This window comes from Procambarus clarkii, chromosome 55 (assembly GCF_040958095.1).
Source record: "Procambarus clarkii isolate CNS0578487 chromosome 55, FALCON_Pclarkii_2.0, whole genome shotgun sequence".
In the NCBI taxonomy this organism is placed as follows: Eukaryota; Metazoa; Arthropoda; class Malacostraca; order Decapoda; family Cambaridae; genus Procambarus; species Procambarus clarkii.
In genome coordinates, this window is record NC_091204.1 from 29863650 (window position 1) to 29880593 (window position 16944).

At 39.2% G+C, this 16944-nt stretch overlaps 1 protein-coding gene across 2 annotated transcripts in view; it reads right to left on the reverse strand.

The window, feature by feature from the left end:
* Positions 1-3680: 3680 nt before the first annotated feature.
* Positions 3681-16944, reverse strand: part of LOC123756355 (uncharacterized) — a 52359-nt gene continuing 39095 nt past the window's right edge. For both annotated transcript variants that reach the window (XM_069305574.1, XM_069305573.1), the window contains exon 6: positions 3681-16936. The gene's annotated coding sequence lies outside the window, so the exon portion shown is untranslated. The remainder of the gene's footprint in view (positions 16937-16944) is intronic.

Below are 16944 nucleotides of genomic sequence, written 5' to 3' on the forward strand. Positions count from 1 at the left end.
AAAAGTGAGTTCTGGCTACTAGGTACGACATATATATATATATATATATATATATATATATATATATAAATATATATATATATTTATATATATATATATATATATATATATATATATATATATATATATATATATATATATATATATATATATATATATGCAGAATAACCACATATGAAAAATAGAAAATGCTTAACGCATTTTCGGCTAATTCGCCTTCATCAGAGCAAAGTAGAACGATTCTATTTTGATTCTACTTTGCTCTGATGAAGGCGAATTAGCCGAAAACGCGTTAAGCATGTTCTATTTTTCATATGTGGTTATTCTGCATACTTGGATCAGTGTTTTTGTGATCATTGTTGCATATATATATATATATATATATATATATATATATATATATATATATATATATATATATATATATATATATATATATATATATATATATATAATAATAATATACCTTAATATAATATAATATAATATGAAACACTGAACTGCAATGCTGAACCTGTTCTTAAATACATGGTAGAGGGCTGTAACAGAATCTTTGAAATCCACACTAGAAACAAATATTTATTTGATATTCCAAGAGTGCGACTTAGCCAAAGTGGAAATATTCCACAAATCAAGAGTCCCAAAATGTAAAATGTTCTTCCCAATAACATCAAAGACTGTCCCTCTCTCAACCAGTTTAAGAGAGAAACTAAGTACTACCTAATAAATGCCATGTAACCTACCTTACCTACTGATTGTCAACCTATGTCTTGCTATTATTAAACAATAATGAATAATGACTGAACTTGTAATACTGCTATATGCCAAGTAAACAAAAAAAGTTACCATGTTTATTTAGTTAAAATTACCATCGGCTGTTCTGTTGCAGTTTTGCTGTTCCGTTCAACATGTAATTATTGTCATTCTTTTTATTTTTTCTACTTTTGTTCAACTTTTGCTTTTCATCTCAATTATTTTTAGCAATTAATTTTAAGTGTTTATCCACAGCATGCCTGAAACACTGTGCATATTAGTGGCTTTAGGCATAGTATATTCTTGCTTTATCTAGAAATCCAACATTGTGCGTGTAACCCATTTTCTATGTACGTTTCTCAAAAAAACATTATCATCTTTAGCATTATCATTATATTAAACAGGAATAGCTTATGGAATAGTATAGTGAAAGGACAGAAGAGTGGGGAATATAATATGTGATTTTTGAGAATATACCAACAGTTTGAGACTTTGCCTGTGTACTGTATGTGAGTGTTCAAATTTAGTCTCTTGTTTATGTATAGGCCAAGGAACTTTTTCATCTTTTTAATGGTAATGTTGACATTATCTATTTGAAGGTGAATTTCATTTGATAATTTACTTCCAAATACAATGTAATAGGTATTCTCTATATTTAGTTTGTTGGTTGACATCCAACCACATCCAGTTTGTTTCAATTTGTTGTTTACAATATTACTTATTGTGTGATGCATTGGAGTTTGAATAGATGAAGGCAGTATCGCCAGCAAATAGTATTGGTTTAAAGATGTTAGAGACATTTGGTAAATCATTGATGTATATAAGCAATAGGAGAGGTTCTAAGATGCTGCCCTGTGGCACTCCTACGGTTACAGTAGAGATGTGGGGGGGGGGGGGTTATGTCATTAATAGCTACATATTGGTGTCTATCATTAAGATATGATAGAATATAGTTATCAGGAAGGCCTCAGATTCTGTAATGATTAAGTTTAACATCAGCATTAGGAAAACCTAAACAAATTTTATATAAGTTATACCATCCTGGTGAGGATGGTATAACTTATAACACCTTGAGCTTACTGAATGATGTCCCTAGCCATCCTCTGCTTGACCTCTATCAAATGAGTCTCTCACAAGGTATCTTGCCAAAGAAATGGACACAAAGTCTCATAATACCAGTTCCTAAACCTAACTCTAAAAAATTCAGGCCCATTTCCCTTACATCTTGCATGTGTAAAGTCTTGGAGAGAATTGTTCTCAATCGTGTCATGTTTCAGGTCAAAGAAAAACTGGCCCCAAACCTATATGGGTTCATGCCCAAGTGTAGCACACAAACATGCTTTGCTGAATATTTTGTACACTCCCAGGATGGGACACAGGCAGCCTTTATTGACCTAAAGTCAGCTTTCGATGTAGCGAATGGCGAAATAATATTAGAGCAACTTGCTGAATTTGGAATCAAAGGTAATCTTCTGAGTTGGATAAAGAGCTACCTATCCAACAGGCGTGCTAGTATCCTATTTAAAGGAGTTAAAAGTACAAGAACAGATGCATTCGAACTAGGCACACCTCAAGGTGGTGTCCTAAGCCCTATGCTCTTCAATATACTTATGCACAAACTTATCCATGACATACCTGTACAACCTACGGAAACTGTTATATGTTATGCTGATGATATTTGTATTATGGCACACAGTAAACCAAGGCTACAAGTGTTACTTGATGCATTCTCAAAGAAAGTAATAGAATGTGGCCTCATAATCTCTGTTGATAAAACAAGGGTTCTTATTCCCCATTCTCTTCATGTTAACTATACTATTAATGGAGTGCCCGTGGAGACTTGCGAGTCTTATAAATATCTTGGAGTCGAGGTTAATGATACAAATCTCGTCAGCAACCTGCGCAAAAAACTAGTTGAGCGTCTTAAACCTCAAAACTCTTGTTGGCAAAGGATTTGGCATTAACATAAAATATGCTCGTAGTTTTTATATTGCCTTTACACGATCTGTTGTTGATTATTATGCCTTGCATCTTCTTAATTTTTCTCTTAAACAATTACAAGGCCTAGATGTAGTACAGAATGATGCCATGCGCATCATCCTGGGTTGTCCTAGAACTGTCAGAATTGTTAACATGAGAAAGGAACTAAACTTACCTTCCATTTACGAAAGAATAGTTCTACTTAATACTATGTTTTGCGCCAAAACTTTGAAAAATAATGGTCCCCCCCAGCTCTATTCAAATTAAATTGAGATCCATTCTAAACAATTCTGACTGTTCCCTCAATCCGCCGCAAAAATCTCCCTACAGTGTGTGGCTCAGTTGTTGTGCCTATAATCTTCAGAAACTGAATGTGTCTCTTAACCCTGATAAAACTGTTCACTACATTCCCCTTGGAAAGATGTGGAGGTCTCTCTGCATTATACTCCCATCAGTGTAAAATAAATGTATAACACTGACATTTTGAGATGTATAACATTAGAAGCTATTGACAGTCATCTTCAAATTCTCAAACCGACTGAATCCTATGCCTTTACTGATGGCTCTGTGCAGTTAGGCACTGGTAGAACAGGTTGTGCATGTGCAGTGTATAAAGGGAATGAAATGATCATGACTAGTACACAGAGATTGAACAACTGGGCAAGCACGACACAGACCGAGCTACTGGGTATTTATCTAGCCACTGAATACCTTAAGCTCAATGGTGGTGGAGTTATTTTCTGTGACTCTAAAAGTGCTCTGCAGTCCTTAAATAACCCATCACAATGTATGTTGGAAGTAGCTTGTAATATTAAATGGAATGTAATTTTTGCCAATGATAATAACTCTTGTATAAAATTTGTGTGGATCCCATCCCATGTTGGAGTTGGAAAACATGACTTTGTAGATCAATTGGCCAATGAGGTTTGCAGGAAAGAAAACATTGATTATGACTTTGCACTATGTAATGCAGTTATTAGAAACATACAAATTAAAGAAATTATTTCAGATTAAGAAGAACTAAGAAATGCCCAGTGACCTGAAAGCTGCAGTATTAAAAGTTATGACAAGTTTTGTAATAATAGGTATTTGTATGGTCAGCACAGTAACCGGACCAGGCAATGTGATGTAATCATTGCGCGAATTCGCCTTGGCTATAGACACATCTGGCAGGTTAGTGAGGCTGAGCCACTACCAGAATACTCAGATTGTAAACTGTGATAAACCTTTAATGCATTCACTAGAACACTATATTGTTGAATGTGAAACCGTAAAGGACTTTAGACCTCCTGGCCTGTTGTACCACCAACTGTGTAACTATTTTATTGACTCAGGTGTTCTGGACGACATACCTTGAGGTTACCTTGAGGTGCTTCCGGGGGCTTAGCGTCCCCGCGGCCCGGTCGTCGACCAGGCCTCCTGGTTGCCGGACTGATCAACCAGGCTGTTGGACGCGGCTGCTCGCAGCCTGACGTATGAGTCACAGCCTGGTTGATCAGGTATCCTTTGGAGGTGCTTATCCAGTTCTCTCTTGAACACTGTGAGGGGTCGGCCAGTTATGTGTAGTGGAAGCGTGTTGAACAGTCTCGGACCTCTGATGTTTATAGAGTTCTCTCTCAGAGTACCAGTTGCACCTCTGTTTTTCAACGGGGGTATTCTGCACATCCTGCCATGTCTTCTGGTCTCATGTGATGTTATTTCTGTGTGCAGGTTTGGGACCAGCCCCTCTAATATTTTCCACGTGTAAATTATTATGTACCTCTCCCGCCTGCGCTCAAGGGAGTACAGTTTTAGGCTCTTTAGTCGGTCCCAATAGTTTAGATGTTTTACTGAGTGGATTCTAGCAGTAAAGGATCTCTGCACGCTCTCCAGGTCTGTAACTTCTCCAGCTTTGAAAGGTGCTGCCATTGTGCAGCAGTACTCTACTCTAGAGAGCACAAGCGACATCCTACCAATTTATTCAAAATTTGCTTGTCCATTTTAAAGAATGAAGAACAATTTTTATTTATATTACTTCTAAGCTGCATCACTTATGAACCCATCCCTGCCCTTGTGTGGCAGTGCACAGTAGAAAGTTGTTTTCACATATCCATACATTAAAACATTGATTGTAACCATGATATATATGTGCTTCAGCCTACAGTTTAGACCTATTGTCTTGTGTATGACCCTCTGTCCTGCGTGACAGTGAATACCAGCATTATCCTCACTTTAATAAGACTATCAAAATCCTCAGATTAGGCCAAATTGTAATTAATTTTGTCAATAAAGATGTTAATAATAATAATCGACTGAGAAAATCAAAGAGTGACCGCCCAGAGCCATGCTGGCCGGGAGCGACACTGTATCCACCTCTATGAGTCAGCTGACTCCTCTCTTTCAAATATCTCAAGCTCATATACAGACGTATCTCGATCAAGAACTTGTAATTCATATATCAACAAAATAAAGACTATAATACACAACCTTACATAATAATGCATATCAATAATTCAGTACATTAAAGATTATATCATGATATAAAAATATTTGAACAAAGAATTCATATTAGCAAGACATGGTAACACTGGCGGGAGAGGGGAGGAGGGGTTAAGGGAGGATTTCAAGACGTCTGCCCGCCAGCCATTATACATAAGTATACATGAATACAATATAAAGTATATATATATAAAACATGTGTATCAAAACCATGTCTATGTGGTATACATCTCACAGTGCTAAATTATAATTTAATGTTAGAGGACAATGTAATGAACAACAATGAAAGGGAAATTACACAGTATACATGATAGTAATACATCCGAGGCCTAAATTTATACATTCTCCATCATAGTTCACATAATATTTCCTATACAGCATTATGTAGCATTCCATAATATAAGTATATACGGATGTTTTTCAAGCTACATGACATTAGGCTACTGCTATTTACAAGACTTCTAATATATATCCACAAATACATGGCAAGGACTTATGGTACAGATATATAATATACATAGATATATGTGGCATACATTGGCAATACACATTTAATACTAGTGTGTTGTCGAAAAAAGAATAACTACATAAATTAATATTCGTGATACTAGGCTAATCAGCCAAGACATCACTATACAGTTTGAGCACATCATACACCAGCTACAGTATGATCATACTGGTGTATGTGTGGTCATAACACCACCTCACACCCATATGGTAATATCACAACACACCATGGTCCAGTATGGTAATATCACAACACACCATGGTCCAGTATGGTAATATCACAACACACCATGGACCAGTATGGTAATATCACAACACACCGTGGACCAGTATGGTAATATCACAACACACCATGAACCAGTATGATAATATCACAACACACCATGGACCAGTATGGTAATATCACAACACACTATGGACCAGTATGGTAATATCGCAACACACCATGGTCCAGTATGGTAATATTACAACACACCATGGTCCAGTATGGTAATATCACAACACACCATGGACCAGTATGGTAATACCACAATACACCATGGACCAGTATGGTAATACCACAACACATCATGGACCAGTATGGTAATATCACAACACACCATGGTCCAGTATGGTAATATCACAACACACCATGGACCAGTATGGAAATATCACAACACACCATGGACCAGTATGGTAATATCACAACACACCATGGACCAGTATGGTAATATCACAACACACCATGGTCCAGTATGGTAATATTACAACACACCATGGACCAGTATGGTAATATCACAACACACCATGGACCAGTATGGTAATATCACAACACACCATGGTCCAGTATGGTAATATCACAACACACCATGGTCCAGTATGGTAATATCACAACACACCATGGACCAGTATGGTAATACTGTTCGAACGCTCATCCGCTCCTGACGACCCTGCTGCCCCTCCAACTTTATCAGCTGCTCCTTGAGCCCACAACATCCCTAACATGATGTAACAACCCCAGAAGGCAGCTAAGTACCCAGTGACCTAAATGTGACCGAAATATTCGACAAAACCTAACCTACTAGCTCATCTCGACCTCATTAGTGTTGCTCCCTGGAGGAAGCTAACCTGACGTTTGCTGCTGCCATATCAACGAGTCTACCCCATCTGCTGCATACATCTCTGCTGCTACCATGCCAAACAATTCTAAGCTCGGCAAGGCCGTAAAGAATGATAGCACACCTATCAGGATGAACCCAACCAGCCAAGCTAGCAACAGGAATAATGCGGCTGTCTCCCCCTTAGGGGCTACCGGGGGGAGTACCGACCCTCCCTGCGTCAACAATAACAAACCTTCCCAGCTGATTGAAGCGTCGTCACTGACTCGAGCCTTACAACAGTTATGTAACCATATGGAGCAACTTAAACGAGCTGCCTCCCCATGTACTGACTTTAAGCGTCTCGCTGATAATCCATGGCTCAGATTATTGACTCAAATACATGACAACCAAAAGTCTATAATCCGCGAGCAGTTGGACCTGATAATGAAGCTTCAGAGTGATGCTTTGGCCATGCACAAGATTAACCAAGATCTGTCTGCCAGAGTCGGCCACCTCGAACAGGAATTAAGCTCTCTTCAGATCTCGGTTACTAACTTTAAACCAGCAGAAACCTCTAAGAAGCAAGAAGAGATGCTACAAAAGTTAGAGAACCATTTTAACTCCCTACAACAGCAACACACTGCAACCCAAGACGAATCAGACCAGCTTAAGTTCCTTGATTCTGTCATCATCTCATCACAGGATTTTCCCCATGAAACTGACAGAGAAGACTGTACTGCCATCGTGATCCAGGAATTGCGTACTAAGTTGAATTATTCAATCGAAGCAAGAGACATTAAGTCAGCTTATAGAGTGGGTGCCAAATCATCTGGTACAAACAACAGAAAAATAAGGGTGAAGTTAGATAGCTGCTCCCGCAAGTCAGACCTTATCACTGCTGCAGTCGCTATGAAATCCAAGGTTTATGTGAACGAATGTCTTACCAGATTCAGACAAAATCTCTTATATAAACTACGTGGAATTTGCATTAGATCCACTGCTATTAAACATTGTTTTGTGCGCGATGGTAAAATAATAGCTAGGAAGACTGACTCTGGAAAAACTTATGTCATAACCACTGAAGCACACCTCACTTCTTTCCTGGATGACTGTGGGATATCAGCTGAATAACCAGAACATAATTTGTAGTCTCACATACAACCAAAGTGTACTTAAGCTCTGCCTTTCCTTTCCAAAGGTGTTTATTTTTATTTTTATTTTTTTATTTTTTTTGTTTGTCATCTTTGCCTGTTTTATACTCTTAATTATTTGTTCTTAGTTAATCCCCTTGTCACTAAACCTAGGGCTTTTTATTACCCTGTTAATTAACCATTACTAAGCTAATTATCTTCAAGATCATTTTTTTTATGATTATCATTTTTCTTATTATTTTTTATTTTACATTTATATTGTCAGTCTCTACTGATTTTTTGTTTTTTTATTTTATGTAACTTCTGTGTCCTCCCTGGCTAACTATTGGATCTTTATTTTACTTCTAAATTGTTACTATTTTATTGTATTTGCTTTTATTCTTGTGTTTTGCTTTATCGTGTATCTTGTATCGTGATCCCTCTGCATCCCTATGCACACTGATATTGATCCTGATCAAAATCTTCTGTCTCATATCTACACCAACCAGCACATTGATCATCATTATTGCAAGTATTTCTCAGCACACCAGGCTAAAAACAAACTTCAAAATAGAACCTGTCTATCAGTTTATAACCAAAATGTTAGATCACTTGGTAAACATTTTGACGATTTAAATGCATTACTCACAGCAATAGGTACTAACCTATCGTTCATTATTTTAACAGAAACTTGGCTAAACAAAGACTATACCCAACTCTACAACTTAGCTGGTTATAAAGCCATTCATAACTGTAGGCCTAATAAAAAAGGTGGTGGCACAGCTATATATTACCGAGATACATTTATCTGCAACAGTGTTATTAGTGACAGAGATGACTACTGTGAATATACTTTTGCTCAGTTTACAATTAAATCCCTTAAATCTTCTTTGACTATTGGAGCCATCTATAGATTTCCCAATACTAACATAGCTTCTTTCTCAGACAACCTAAGGAATCTTATTATAAACAACAATCTCAACAAAAACCACATCATTCTGGGAGGAGATTTTAATATTGACCTGGGTCAACAAAATTGCTCTCAAGTTGACTATTTCCTTAACAGCATGAACTCCTGTATGCTAATCCCCACAATCACCAAACCTACCCGAGTCACTCAAACATCAGCCACTATCTTGGACCACATATGAACAAACATAACAGCTCCCCTTGTATCTGGTATAATCTACGACAGAACAACTGACCACTATCCTACCTTTCTCATAGCGAACATGGACATAACACCACCAAAAAGCAAGAAACTTTCATTTAGGCTACACAGTGAATCAGCTTTAGACAATCTTACAGAGGCACTTTGCAATATTAACTGGGATTCTGAATTCAATAATACCCATGATATAAATTCATTAGCTAACCTCTTCATTTCCAAAACTCTAAGCCTCTACAACATTCATTGTCCCCTTCTTACCAGCAAGTAACTGACAAAAGATTAAACAATCCATGGCTCACAAGTGGCATTCTCAACTCAATCAACAAGAAACATGAATATGAAAAGAAAGTTAGGATTGGCCTAGTTTCAAAGGAAGTAGCTAAAAGGTACTCATCAATGCTTACCAGTATCATAAGAAAGGCAAAACTTGCATATTATGTGAATAGATTCAATGAAGCAAAAGGCAACATGAAAAGCACTTGGAAAACTATCTCTAGTATCCTAGGAACTAAACAACACTCACATAACCAAATAAAACTCTACAAGGATGGGGGTATACCGTCAACTGACTTAGAAATGGCAAATGAATTTAATAGTTTCTTTTCATCGGTTGGTGCTAATCTTGCCAGTAAAATCCCACAGTCTCAGACACATATTAACACATATCTCTCAGGCAGCTATTCAAACTCTCTTCTCCTTTCACCAATCAGCCCGGCAGATGTTGTGTCCATCATACAATCTCTAAAAACCAAGGCAGGGAACACCAGTGAAATTCCGTCCATTGTGTACAAGAGAGCCTCCCATGCCCTTGCCCCACCCATAGCACTACTGTTCAACAAATCTATAGAGTATCACACCTTCCCTGATATCCTCAAAAAAGCAAGAGTAACGCCAGTCCATAAAGGAGGCAATCCGGCGGACATAAACAATTATAGACCAATATCAAATCTACCCATTCTATCAAAAATATTTGAAAAAATTATTTACAAACAGCTCTATTCCTACCTCGTAAAATTCGACATACTCAGCCCCTGCCAGTTTGGCTTCCGGTCCCAAAAGAGCACCAATGATGCAATCATTAGTCTCCTTGACATTTTCTACTCAGCCCTTGACAAAAATGAGTTTCCGATTGGACTCTTCATTGACCTAAGAAAAGTCTTTGATACTGTTAATCACAACTACCTCTTACTTAAACTCCAGCATTATGGAATCCGAGGCCTTGCCCTTGACTACATCCGATCATATCTTAGTGACAGACACCAATATGTAACCATCAATGATACAACTTCTTCCACTCTACCAATTACCGTTGGAGTGCCACAGGGCAGCATCTTAGGACCTCTTCTATTTCTTATATATATAAACGATCTGCCTAATGTCTCTAATATTCTCAAACCTATATTGTTTGCTGACGATACTACCCTTATCTACTCAAACCTCAACCCACATACACTAAATAATGTTGTGAATAATGAATTAAAAAAAGTCCACTTATGGATGTCAACGAACAAACTAACATTAAACATCGAAAAGACTTACTACATCTTATTTGGAAGCAAATCATCAAATGCAATTCAGCTACAGATAGACAACATTAACATCAGTAATAAAAAAGATGGCAAGTTTCTTGGCCTATTCCTAGACATGAGACTCAACTTCAGCACCCACATTCAACACATAACTAAGAAAGTCTCTAAGACAGTTGGTATACTCTCCAAAATCAGATATTATGTTCCTAACTCTGCTCTCCTCACTATATTATGCACTAATCTACCCCTATCTTAATTATGGTATCTGTGCATGGGGGTCTACCACTGCAAACCACCTTAAGCCCATCATCACACAGCAAAAATCTGCTATCAGAATAATAACTAACTCTGCTCTCAGACAACACTCAGCTCCCTTGTTTAAATCCCTAAACTTGCTAAATATTAACTCCCTCCACACATTCTCTTGTGTCAACTACATTTACAAAACCCTGTTCTTAAATGCAAACCATGCTCTGAAACTCTCCCTGGACAGATGTAATAGGACCCATTATCACCACACCAGATATAAATATATCTTTGATATCCCCAGGGTCAAACTTAATCTGTGTAAACACTCTATGCAAATTAGTGGACCTAGTCTATGGAACTCACTCCCTAGTGAATTGAAAAACTGTAAAACTTTTGCCTTATTTAAAAGCAAAACCAAAAAGTACCTAACTTCATCTATTTAGTTTCCTACACTGAGCTTTAAATTTGCTCTGTACCTAGTGTTACCCAATCTCCTAATTTTTATGTAATATCAAACAACCTTATCATTGTGTTCATTGCTGTCTTCTTTTATGTGCTAGCCATATGCTGTATTGTGACTACCAATTTTTGTCAACTACCATTCAAGCTGTCATTGCAATCAATCTTATATTGTTTCTGCTGTATTGTGCATACCAATTTGTTGTCAACTACCATTTTAAGCTGTCATTGCAATCAATCATAGCTACCTATGTGCTTTAATATACTGTACCTATAATTTTCTCTCATCTTCTTTTTTTTTCATTCCATGTAATCTGTTATCATTTTTTTGTCTATAAATTTTGCAAGTATTTACCTCCTTAAAATTTTCTTAGATTAAGGACCTGCCCGAAGCGCTGCGCGTGCTAGTGGCTTTACAAGACTGTAATTACCATATTTGTATCCTCACATTCCTTATGTACTTTCTTGTATATGCATATATAAATAAATAAATAAATAAAATATCACAACACACCATGGTCCAGTATGGTAATATTACAACACACCATGTACCAGTATGGTAATACCACAACACACCATGGTCCAGTATGGTAATATTACAACACACCATGTACCAGTATGGTAATACCACAACACACCATGGACCAGTATGGTAATATCACAACACACCATGGTCCAGTATGGTAATATCACAACACACCATGGACCAGTATGGTAATATCACAACACACCATGGTCCAGTATGGTAATATCACAACACACCATGGACCAGTATGGTAATATCACAACACACCATGGTCCAGTATGGTAATATCACAACACACCATGGTCCAGTATGGTAATATCACAACACACCATGGTCCAGTATGGTAATATTACAACACACCATGTACCAGTATGGTAATATCACAACACACCATGGACCAGTATGGTAATATCACAACACACCATGGTCCAGTATGGTAATATCACAACACACCATGGACCAGTATGGTAATATCACAACACACCATGGTCCAGTATGGTAATATCACAACACACCATGGTCCAGTATGGTAATATCACAACACACCATGGTCCAGTATGGTAATATCACAACACACCATGGTCCAGTATGGTAATATCACAACACGCCATGGTCCAGTATGGTAATATCACAACACACCATGGTCCAGTATGGTAATATCACAACACACCATGGTCCAGTATGGTAATATCACAACACACCATGGACCAGTATGGTAATATCACAACACACCATGGTACAGTATGGTAATATCACAACACACCATGGTCCAGTATGGTAATATCACAACACACCATGGACCAGTATGGTAATATCACAACACACCATGGACCAGTATGGTAATATCACAACACACCATGGACCAGTATGGTAATATCACAACACACCATGGTCCAGTATGGTAATATCACAACACATCATGGTCCAGTATGGTAATATCACAACACACCATGGACCAGTATGGTAATATCACAACACACCATGGTCCAGTATGGTAATATCACAACACACCATGGACCAGTATGGTAATATCACAACACACCTGAGTGATTGTGAGGTGATGGTGATATAGCAGTGATAGTAATATAATAAAGATAGTGTGATAGTGATATTGAGGTGGTGATATGAGAGTGATAGTGAGGTGATGGTAATATAGCTGTGATAGTGAGGCGATATAGCTGTGATAGTATAGTGGTGATATAGCAGTGATACTGAGGTGAAGATGATATGACCACACCACCACCACAGTAGTGATGGTGTGATGATGGTGATATAGCAGTGATGGTAAGGTAGTGGTGCTGTAACAGTGATAGTGATATATCAGAAAATGTAAGGAGGAAATATATCAGTGTGAGGTGATAATGCAGATACAGTGAAATGATGTTGGTGCAGCAGTGACAGTGTTATGTGATAGTGAGCTGTTCTTGAGGTTATCTTGAGATGATTTCGGGGCTTTTTCAGTGTCCCTGCGGCCCGGTCCTCGACCAGGCCTCCACCCCCAGGAAGCAGCCCGTGACAGCTGACTAGCACCCAGGTACCTATTTTACTGCTAGGTAACAGGGGCATGGGATGAAAGAAACTCTGCCCATTGTTTCTCGCCGGTGCCTGGGATCGAACCCAGGACCACAGGATCACAAGTCCAGCGTGCTGTCCGCTCGGCCGACCGTTTCCTAGTTATATTGGTGATATAACAGTGACAACAGCTGTCATATAGTGACACCAACAATTTGTTACTCAACATGGTCAGTATATGACCCCAGGTGTGGGTCCTGAGGTGATGGTGATATATAGAGGTGATAGTGAAGCTATAGTGATACAGCAATGATAGGTTACAGTACTGAGAAGATATAGCATTGATTGTGGGACATTTGGGGCTTGACTCTATTTATTTAAATATTAATGTAATGAAAATCAATTACGAAGGACCACCCGCTTTTATAGTAAAGAGGGAAACTAAGAAAATATGATCATTAGAAAATTCCTAGATGAACCAGTAACTATGGATAAAATGCTAGAGAATATGATCACTTATATAATTAATGGGCTGTATAATTAACTGAATCAAAGCCTCAAACACCTACATTGGGGGGTTATTACTGGAACTCAATACGTCCAGGAACTAGTGTGGTTCGTTCACCAGTCCAATATGTAATAATCTAATCCTATGACCATTTATAGAATCATTATCTTTATCACCGATAAGAACATAGATTAAGAACATGAGAATTGATAATTATAATAAACACATGTCAATCCAAAGAAACAATGTTCTGCATGTAAAGGAATACAGATAATAGAATTTAAGGAATACGGAAAGAGTCTTAGCTTAAAGACGATTTCCAAGAAGTTAGTTACGACTCATCCTCTGATTCTCCTGGACTCGTCATGGAACACTGGGAGATGATTAACACGGGAAATGACAGCTCAGAGAATTCTTCACACACGCTGTAAATCAAATTATATTCAGTAGCAACAGATTAAGCTGCTAGACATCTATGTTCAAGAAATTTAGATTAAATAATGAAAGTAAATAATAACCTGTGATTTTTTATTGTCGCTCTGCGTCACGACAAGCTACCCAGCTATAAACCCCCACCTAGATAATGCATCAAATAAGGATAAAGGTACTTAGCTAATATGGGCACTGTGTAAGTTAAGGCTTGCCGAAGTTCGCGTCCTAGGTTCAGGCTTCGTAATAACGAACACGTGGTGTTTAGCCTAGTCTAGATGCTGACGCGTTTCACTGGCCGGTCACGTTGAACTACACAGAACCAAATTTAACAGGTTCTGGCCGAATGTCAAATTAAATCTCTTGACAATTCAACTCGTTGTGTAAAGTGACACTGACACCAGCAAAATGAATGTCTGCAAAGGTTCTTCACACCTCACAGTGGCGACTTTCTTCTGGAGCTCTTGATGGCGTCTACCCTGGTGGCTGGGGTAATGGCGTCTCTCTCTGAGCGCGTCGCCTCGTGTACTTGGCGTCTCCTCTGCCCCGCTCCGCGTCCCGCGTTTGCTACACAAATTATTTATTACGGATATTATCATTTCTCGCAGTTGTGATTGAAATGCTCGGATAAGGACGGGTTTATTATTCAGAGGAGTTAAATATTATTATTTGCCCGTTTTACGATGGGAAACGAGCAATGGAAATGAATTAAAGTCTCTCCAGGGCATTCACACGTGACGTTAAATTTATTACTAGATAACAGTTATAACTATAAACGCTCTATTTGGCATTAGTTTGGGATCAGTTCATCTGTAATTAATTATCACACAGAACACCGTTGTTTTATAGAGAATCAAACTCAATTCTCACACTGGATATAGATGTGTTTATTATAATGGAATCTGACGCAATACTGGCGTCTGGTGACGTAAGAATTCTAGCCTTATTGTACAGATGTAATCATTAGTACATGTGAACTCTACGTTTGGTTAATTTGAATCACTACAAGGATTAGTAGATTTAGTAATAATTAATGAGAATACAACAGTGTTGTATTTAGTGTTGGAAATTTCCAACACTGATGGTGATACAGCCGTCATTGTCAGGCATATGATACCAAAGTATAAATACCAAAGGTAGTGAAGTTATGATGGTATAGTGATGAAGGTGTGTCCTTAAATTACATTGGCATCAAAACACGCTGTCCATGGTGATGCAGGAGTGATGGTGATGGTACAGTGAACTATAGTGGCAGCACAACACCACAGTAGTGATGGTGGCAGTACAGTGAACTAGAGTGGCAGTACAACACCACAGTAGTGATGGTGATGGTACAGTGAACTATAGTGGCAGCACGACACCAAAGTAGTGATGGTGGCCGTACAGTGAACTAGAGTGGCAGCACAACACCACAGTAGTGATGGTGATGGTACAGTGAACTATAGTGGCAGCACAACACCAAAGTAGTGATGGTGATGGTATAGTGAACTATAGTGGCAGCACAACACCAAAGTAGTGATGGTGGCAGTACAGTGAACTAGAGTGGCAGCACAACACCACAGTAGTGATGGTGGTGGTACAGTGAACTATAGTGGCAGCACAACACCACAGTAGTGATGGTGGTGGTACAGTGAACTAGAGTGGCAGCACAACACCACAGTAGTGATGGTACAGTGAACTAGAGTGGCAACACAACACCACAGTAGTGATGGTGATGGTACAGTGAACTAGAGTGGCAGCACAACTCCACAGTAGTGATGGTGGTGGTACAGTGACCAAGAGTGGCAGCACAACCCTTCAGTAGTGATGGTGATGGTACAGTGAACTAGAGTGGTAGCACAACACCACAGTAGTGATGGTACAGTGAACTAGAGTGGCAGCACAACACCACAGTAGTGATAGTGGTGGTACAGTGAACTAGAGTGGTAGCACAACACCACAGTAGTGATGGTGGTGATACAGTGAACTAGAGTGGCAGCACAACACCACAGTAGTGATGGTGATGGTACAGTGAACTAGAGTGGCAGCACAACACCACAGTAGTGATGGTGATGGTACAGTGAACTAGAGTGGCAGCACAACACCACAGTAGTGATGGTGGTGGTACAGTGAACTAGAGTGGCAGCACAACACCACAGTCCACCACAGTCACCTCCGTAATGTCACTGTGGTTGACTGCTGCCCTCACCACATCCAGGCCACTCACCACATCACCGAAGACACGTGGCCACTGGACACCACCCTGGAGGTCCCTGGTGGTGATGGTGAACTGGGCACTCCTGGGACCCCCCAGCCTATACCAGGACCACACAGCTCCTGCCCGGCCTGACTCCCGGTACTGCCCCTGGAGGTCAGGCAGCAGTCGGGCTCCTCCCTCACCATCATTACTCTCGTAGTCTCCGCCCAACACCCACTCCCACGGCTGACCCTTGTTCCCCACCCACAACAGTTTAGTGTTGCGGTAGGTGTGGCCCCGCTGGCCCGTACACAACAACACAAACTGTCTGGCCAGCGGAGTGTCAGGGGTCAGCCGGATGGTGACCCGCCCTCTTGTTGACCCCGCCCACCCGAGGTCAAGGAACGCTTGGGTGCAGGAGGGCTCCAACATGCCCACAACGTCACTCTCCTGCAGGA